Raw genomic sequence first — 8983 nt, 5'->3', positions numbered from 1 at the left:
TCCAATAACCGGTACATTTACCTTAATTGCAGAGAAGAATATTTATTCTGATCCACATTTTATGTAGCGCGAATACGATTTATACGAACCGAATATCTACTTACCATCAGTCTTGAAAAGTAGATGCGTTATCCTTAGAATATAGTGGATCTTGGCATGTAGTTTACATCCACTTCTTCAGAGGGCAGTAGTGCGCGGCAGCATTTTGCGGTTACAGGTTTTAGGCCGTCATGTCCTTTCTCAGGTTTCTCTCTGGTATAAGTACAGTAGTTTCACTCCGTGTCGGTACCTTTGATCTATGTGTCCTACAGTCAGCCATGTTGTTGGTTGTGCGAGGCCTTTGTTTTCACTTCACACATCGACACCACAGTCACAGTATATCCAGTAGCGCAACTCTCCTGATTTTATGTCACACAAAATGGAGTGCGCATGCGCGAAATAAGCAACCTGCACATGCGCGCCACCGAAACTTCTTTCTCACTTCTTCTTATCCGTTCTCTGTCACTCTTTGTCAGGACCATTTAAACGGCTCCGTTTAAAGATCCTGTCGATCCTGTGATTAGGTGTGTGCCAGTGTGTGCTTAGAAAGCTCAAATTTGAAGGAAATTAGTATAATTTCCATCTGTTTGAGTTGTGTTAGTTCGAGAAACTACGAATTTAGTTTGTGACCGAAAAGTTTGTGGAAATAAAATAGTGAAAAAGTGGAAAAAATTAAGTGAAACCGAGGAACGATTACTAAGAGAATAGTTAATCTATACAACTATTGTATAAATTATCTATTCTCTTGTACTTTTGCACTTTTGATCTTAGCTTTGTTTCAGGTGTTGCTGAAGAAGAGAGTATTTTTGTACATATATAGGCATATGTGTAATGATATTTTAAAATATGTATAATATGTTGATAAATATTTGCTTCCTACTGTTATATTAAGATTAAAATTTTATTTATCACAGTTGATTATTTTTATTCTATATGCATATAAAAATTATTATCTTATTTAATTTAAAAAAAGTTATTATTAAATATTGTTTATAATTGTAATTAATTACAGTAATGATTTTCTTAAATGTAATCCGTAGGTATAACATAAAATTTTACTTTTTGTTGTTTATATTAATATCTTAAGCCTGCGATATATGATGTTTGTTTTTCTGCTGGATTGCTTACGTTTTAGTTAGAAAATCTGCGTTCTGTGTGATGCAAGTAATTTACAAAAACGGTAACAATCTAACGAGAAAAGACGCATTCTATATGTCGCAGTCTTTTATTAAAATATTTTTACGGTATAATATTTATATTACACAATATTTACATAAATTTATATTTTCTTATCTTTTTATTTTACAATGCATTACAATTATGGTCTATTTTTTAAGTTTTTATTACATTTAGATTAATTTAATGTACATATAAATGAGATAGAGTAGCTAGAAAAAGATGGAAAGATAGAGAATAAAGAGCAAGTGAGAAAGAAGTTTAGGTGGCGCGCATGCGCAGGTTGCTTATTTCGCGCATGCGCACTCATTTTGTGTGACACTAACATCAAAGGTGCCGACAGAGAGTTCCGCTACTGGATATACTGTGCCACAGTGACACACAGTGGTCTAGTTTCCACCGAAGCATTAATTCGCACCTAATGCGACGTAGAACCAAATTTAACTCGATGGAAATACGTTTGACTCTGCTCATTTCACTTCCACTTCGATCCACAACTTCTACCAGAGTGACAGCGAATTGACATTAAATTTTAGTCGTTGGAAACGACTGAAATAGATTAAAAGTAAATATCGCCAACCTTTCCATTATTCGTTAAAAGGTTAAAAGTATAAGCGGTTCAAAATGGATAATAAGCGTGATATTTGGTCATACAATGAAACTTTAACATTAATTCACTTCAATTCTACTTACAATGGAAACAGTACACCAAGTTTGATCTATACCGTAGTGGAACCGAATTGAGGGTTTCGGTGGAAACTAGGTCAGTGACACAGTATCCATACGTGACATCGACGCCATGATGAAAGTGGTGCGATTCGCGCACCCATAAATTTTGAAGAGTGAAACTACTGTACTTACCTATACTGTGCTCACGGTGACCATGATTCGGACATCCGGAGATGGGTCGGCGCATGGTGAAATAAGGGGCTGCGCAGAATAAAAGGAACAAGGAACAGAGAACAGAGAACAGAGAAAGGGTCTGCGCACAATGGAGGAACAGATATTAGATATTAAAATATTAACCTATCAGAATCGTATATTCCAGTGTAACTAGTATCTGATAGGTTAATATTTTAATATCTAATATCTGTTCCTCCATTGTGCGCAGATCCTTAAAATTCTTAGGGTGCAGTCACATGGAGTCAGAAATAACGGAACGGAACAGTAACGGAACATTGATAGAAAAGAGATAGAACAATCCTATCTCTTTTCTATCAATGTTCCGTTCTCATTCCGTTCCGCTATTTCTTTCTTCATCGGGACGCACCCTTAGGGCGGGTTCACACCTTGACGGAAAAGCAGAATGCGGAAAAGCAGTAGTCAATCAAGTAGTCGACTTTCTGTTAGATTTGTACTTTTTACTACCAGGGCGAGTTCTGATCGGTTAACTGCTCTTCCGCTTTCCGCTTTTCCGTCAAGGTGTGAACCCGCCTTTAGGGTGCAAACCCATGCAGCGGAATAGCGTAACGCGGAACGAGAATAGAACCAATCACGAGATTCTCTAGATAAGACTCTAGAAACACGGAATGCTCGTTATTGGTTCTGCTCTCGTTCCGCGTTACGCTATTCCGCTGCATGGGTTTGCAACCTTATATTTAATATCTGTTCCTAATATTTCTCCTATTATGCGTAGACCCTAAAGCCTAAGGCTGGAGTCGCATTGAGCGGAAATTACAGCGGAACGAAACAGTGAAACCAATCAGAACTCTACAATCATTCCGCTGCTTTACTTTCTGCGATTGTGATTGGTCTCGCTGTTCCGTTCCGCTGTAGATTTCCGCTCAATGTGAGAGTGCAAACCCATGCAGCGGAATAGCGTAACGCGGAACGAGAGCAGAACCAATCACGAGATTCTCTAGAAACATGGAATGCTCGTTATTGGTTCTGCTCTCGATCCGCGTTACGCTATTCCGCTGCATGGGTTTGCACCCTGACTCCAGCCTCAGACACAATACGAGAGAATAGCGATAGTGATAAGTTTCAACTTATCAGAAATCGAATACACCGGAATACACATTTTTGATAGGTTGAAACTTATCGCTATCACTATTCCCTCGCATTGTGTCTTGGACTTAAAGCCTTAAACACAATAAGCTATAGGAACAGGGAACAGAGAATAAGAGCTGTCCAATCAGAGCTCAGGATATAAATGCGATACATAATCCATATTAATACTGGTCTCCAGGGTATCTATTATGGAATAAAGTCGGAATAAATTCTAATTGGAATTATTCCATTTTCCCTAAAAAAAAAAACAATATACATCTAGGGAATAATTGAACAATTCCGATCGGAATCCATTCCAACTTTGCTCCATGATAGGTATTTTGAATATGGGTGCGTTCAGCAGAAAAAAACAGCTTTGCAGCTGTTGTAAAATTCTTGAATACGATTTGCTTATACATTTAGATCTAATGAGAAAGTAAAGGCGAGACCAATCATATTAAAGAATTTTGCAACAGTAGCAAAGCTAGCTGCTTTCCAAGAAGACTAGAACCAGGAGAGTCAACTAGCGTGGTGATGGTAGGCATATATGTAATACTACTATATGGCTAGTGCCTATAAGAGGGAGTGAGAGGAAGCGGTCCCAGAACCACGGTGCGGGAATATATATTTCCCTCTCTTTCTAAGAGTACTTTGAGTGTTATGCGCATGCGTTGGATTGATTGCATCCGCCAATAGGAAAATAGAGTGCGTTCAGTGAGATGACGCGAACAGGTTATGCTCGTTATGCTTATTAGATGTGTGCTGTTGTACACAGGCAAAAATGGTCAAGATATGTTATTTATGTGGCAAAAAGCCTAATGCGCCTAATGCGACTGAAAACATTAGTTTGCATAGGTATGAAATAGGTATTAGTTTGCACTGATTATCATGAAATTTCTGTAAGGGATTGCACTGTATTCTTATATACATAACGGCAATTTTGAAAAAGTTTATTTCATAAAATTAGGATTAATTTATTTATTCCGACTAAACTGACTCTGTTAACTGTAACAAGGTTATACCCTGAAGCGGAATCAATCACTTTTTCCTTCTTCCTTACACATATATGTATATTTATCCTTCTATTTATTATTGATGGAGGGGATGAATCCGACGCATGCGCACAACGTTCAAAGTACGCTGAGAAAGAGAGAGAAGTATATTCCCGCACCGTGGTTCTGGGACATGGACTTCTCTCTCATCTAGCCATATAGTAGTATTACATATATGGTGGTAGGTCAAAAAACGTCCGCGGTTATTCACACAATGCGCAGTGGTATTGCACATTGTATGAAAGTTTGCGCATGCGCGCATCGGTTATAACCAAGAAATTCTTGTTCTTAACCTTTGTTTTCCCCTCATCCGAGGGACACACTTAAAAAAAAAATCTGGTAATTATACAGAATCATTCAAGCAGCTTAAAAATCGATCAAATTAGGCTTATTCGAAGCGTTTTTGCATGAAACGAAAGTATCTGGCAGAAAAAAGTGTCGCTCTGCCCTACGAACCGAGATATTTAGCGTTAAAGTTCGAGATTTTAGAGGTTAAGATATCTGTTTTTAAAAATAACAAATTACTGTTTTAGAAACACAAAAACACTGCTTTAAAAATATAAATTCACTGCTTTAAAACAATAGTGGAGTCCCCCCACAGGGGGGGCGGAATCCACTGTATCCACGCAAATAGAGAGCCTATAATCAGAGTGGCGCCATACGGGTATCACTTGTGATTGGTCCGCCATGTTTTAGCTATTCCCCTATAGTATACGTGACGCTCCCTATATAAAATGCGCGCATATGTGTGAAACGGAACGCAGCCTATATCTCTTTCTCTCTCGCAGAATTTCGCTAAAACATGGCGTAATCTTCCTTATGTCGCCACTCTGATTATAAGCTCTCTACACGCAAACAGTTTTACAACGTAGATATAACATGCGTGGATGCAGTAAGTTCCGCCCCTCCTGCGGGGAGGTTCCACTATTGTTTTTAAAGCAGCGAATTGTTGTTTTTACAACAACAGTACAATCATAAAGGGACTGAGGGAGCGGAACATACTGTATCCACGCATATTACTTCTCCGTTAAAAGTGTATGCGTGGATGCAGTGGGTTCTGCCTCCCCTGCGAGGGGGGCTCCACTATTGTTTTAAATTAAATTGTTTTTTAAAGCAGTGAATTTGTATTTTAAAGCAGTGTTTTTGTGTTTCTAAAGCAGTAATTTGTTATTTTTAAAGCAGTGACAGATATCTTAACCTCTAAAATCTCAAACTTTAACGCTCAATATCTCGGTTCGTAGAGCAGAGCGACACTTTTTTCTGTCAGATTCTTTCGTTTCATGCAAAAACGCGTCGAATAAGCCTAATTTGATCGATTTTTAAGCTGCTTGAGTGATTCTGTATAATTACCAAAAATCTTCTTAAACCATCTTAAACAAAATGTAAGTTGTAAAAAGAAATTATACTGCACATTAAATGCACATGTCAAACAAGGTTTGTTTGACATGCGCAGTCACGAATTGAAAACGACTATCAGAGCGACAGAGAGGACTAATGAAGCGCAAGAGTGGGGAAAGTTATCCGCCGTCACTTTTTGGCTTACCCCCTCTACCGATATTTGGCCGAGTTGACTCTCCTGGTTCTAGTCAGTTCTAGTCTTCTTGCTTTCTTTCTTATCGCGCGAAGCCATTCTCGCCAATCGCTTTGACGTTGTCAACTTTCGCAGTTTTGATTTTTCACTACTTACAAATTTTTGTAATGGCGTCGCGTGCTAATACTGACTCGAATCACGGGGTCGCATAAAAAGTTCTCGTCCTTTTTCGCGTTGAATCTTCACCGACGATCACAACATATCATTTCGAATTAATTGATTCGTAAATCAACTTTCGCATTAGAGAGAGAGTTAAACTCGCGTCGCGTATTGAATTATTAACTCGAATGAACGTGTTTCGTGTGCTGGCAACGAATAGGAAATGATCTCGTGCCGGACGATTACTTTTTCAGTCGTGACACGCATGCAAAGTCACGATTCCGCCATTCAGGGGATGAGATTCATGCTCAGCAGCCGTCGCGTTCGAAAATAGTCGAGCTGGCTATCGACGTCACGTATCATCTCGTCTATATGTTCAACCTCGAATGCACGCCCGCGCACGGCGAACCGACCGATTTTCTCGAACAAGCGAAAGTCAAAGTTTCTTTATTTAAAGCTCCGGAAGGATGATCCAGATAATCTATTATCGTGGGTGGACGCGCTCGTTCCAGCACTCGTTCTTCTCCTTGCGTTTTCTGTTGGCAGCTCAATTATTCGTCGTGGAAATGATTGGTGAATGCGCTTCCCGTTTCTATTTTTCCTAATTCGTGTATAATATTATTGTTAAACGTTAAAATGCTTCCGATATTACATTGTCGTGAATGTCTATAAATATGTCTATAAATTGAAGATAATGGCTTTAGTAGAAAAAAACTGTTGTACAAAATGTAAAATTCGCTTTAATATGATTTTTAATGTTTTCTCACGAATTTAGATGTATAAATAATTGCAATCATATTAAAGAATTTTACAATAGAAAGTTCATTTTTCTGTTGTATGTCAATGTTGTTTATAAAGCTTAAATCTTTTTTGGAATCTCGATTCTGGCATAACATTTCCTGTGCTTGCATGTTTGCAAGAAATTTTGAATTCATAAATAATGCGCGCGAATTTCTGAAATCGTTACTAGTTACAATTAGAGACATAGGGTATTACAGTGATGGAATCGAAGTAAACAAGTAATAAGCTGTTGTTACAAAAAATTATATTTTTAATTTTAAACACTTTTTTTAAATACTTCCCTTTCCTCTCATATTGTAATTCGGAATTTCATTTATTTCATTCCTTAAATATGAAACAGTTATTTATATCGAATGCGAATTTTCAAATGAACATTTTCTCTAATAACGTTTATAACAGAACTTTTTGTAAACCAATTTTGGAAATGTTTGTCGACTTTTGGAAATCAGTCGATTTTAAAATTATTTATTTAAATAATTTAATTAATATTAATTTTATTCAACATCGACGGCCTTACACAAATCTTAATTAATTTTATTCATTAATTTGTTTATTATTTGAAATGTTTGAAAAATACATACTTTTTTACTGATATTTGCTGATAATCGAATTTGCAATTACGACATTACTTCTTGTCAATTAAATTAGACTCAATTTAAACATACAGCAGTAGATGTTAATAAAGATTTCAAAACTTTTGCAATATTCATTCGGCATTGTGCAGTATCCATCAAAGCACTCGCGCGGTTAGCGCTTGGTTCCGCCGCACCTGACGGCGCGGAATTCACGTCCTGTGATTGGACAGTTTCAAAGGCTCACCATTTAAAAACTAATGATCCCACAACATTTTGCTATTGACATTTTCGACTCAGTTTTTCATGAGGAATATGAACGTGCCGGCTCCTCCGTTTGGTCTGAAACACCCTGTATAGTCAAAGACTGGAACGGTACTAGTATAGATCAGTACAGTCGACATTTTCACAAGTGCAAGAGTACTGAAGAACGTAAAAGAACGCAATAGTGCAATGACTAATATGGCGCCACATAAGAAATATCGAAAATATAGAAATGATGGAATTTTGGTTTACTAAAATGTTGCCTGCTGCGTCTCTTTGCATAAGCGATTTCAAAATTTTTCGTACTGATATTTATTTCTATAAATATGTTATATTCATAATATTTATATATAATATTTATTTATAATATTTATACAGGGTGGCTGAGAATAACCGCATATTATTTCATGAGTGGGTAGAACAGACTATACTGAGTCGAAAAGTCCTGTACCATTTTGCGATTGCAGTAATAGTTAACGAGATATTAATTTATAAAAATATTTAAATTCGCCCGGCCCATTGTCAAATGCAAGCGCGCGGCTGGATAGGACCGCCCTGCAAAGCGCGCCGCGCGCGTTTGCGTTCGCCGTCGCTAGGCACGCGACTCATGTCTAGCGACGACTATTGCCGCTTGTTATAAACAACGCTTGTTATAAACAACGCCTAGCGACGGCGAACGCGCCCGGCGCGTTTCGCTGGGCGGTCCTATCCAGCCGCGCGCTTGCATTCGACGGTGGGCCGGGCGAATTTAAATATTTTTATAAATTAATATCTCGTTAACTATTACTGCAATCGTAAAATGATACAGGACTTTTCGACTCAGTATAGTATGTTCTACACACCCATGAAATATTATGCGGTTATTCTCAGCCACCCTGTATAAGCAAACATAAAAATTAATTCTGAATTAAAAGCAGTAATGTTAAACATCAGAGTAGTATAAGTAAAGATATACTATAATACATATACATGTATAGTATGTATAATTAATTTGTATTTATTTTTATGTTTGCTTTGAAATTAATTTGTATTAATTTTTATGTTTGCTTATTGTATAAATATTATAAATATAACATATATATATGTATATATGTGTAAATATTATAAATATAATATATACATACATATATGTGTGTGCGTAAGATACATTAATATATTTTTTTGGTAAATGTGTCGATGAGGGGACCCCCCTCCAATGACTTTGACCTTGACATATGTTGTCAAGGTCATGACCCTGAGTAACCTCCAACAGGTTTTAGCCGTCGCTCGTCCTTCGTTAAAAAGTTATTAACAATCATACCTTTAAAATAAACGTATTATTTCTGCTATACATGTATGATATGAAGTACTAATCTACACCTTTTCCTGTTCAGAAACGTTGAACTTTCCACGCGAAGTAA

The sequence above is a fragment of the Cyphomyrmex costatus genome, unplaced genomic scaffold (genome assembly GCF_001594065.2).
Source record: "Cyphomyrmex costatus isolate MS0001 unplaced genomic scaffold, Ccosl1.0 scaffold446, whole genome shotgun sequence".
Lineage (NCBI taxonomy): Eukaryota > Metazoa > Arthropoda > Insecta > Hymenoptera > Formicidae > Cyphomyrmex > Cyphomyrmex costatus.
The sequence above is the reverse complement of the archived record's forward strand: the minus strand, read 5'-3'. Positions refer to the sequence as shown.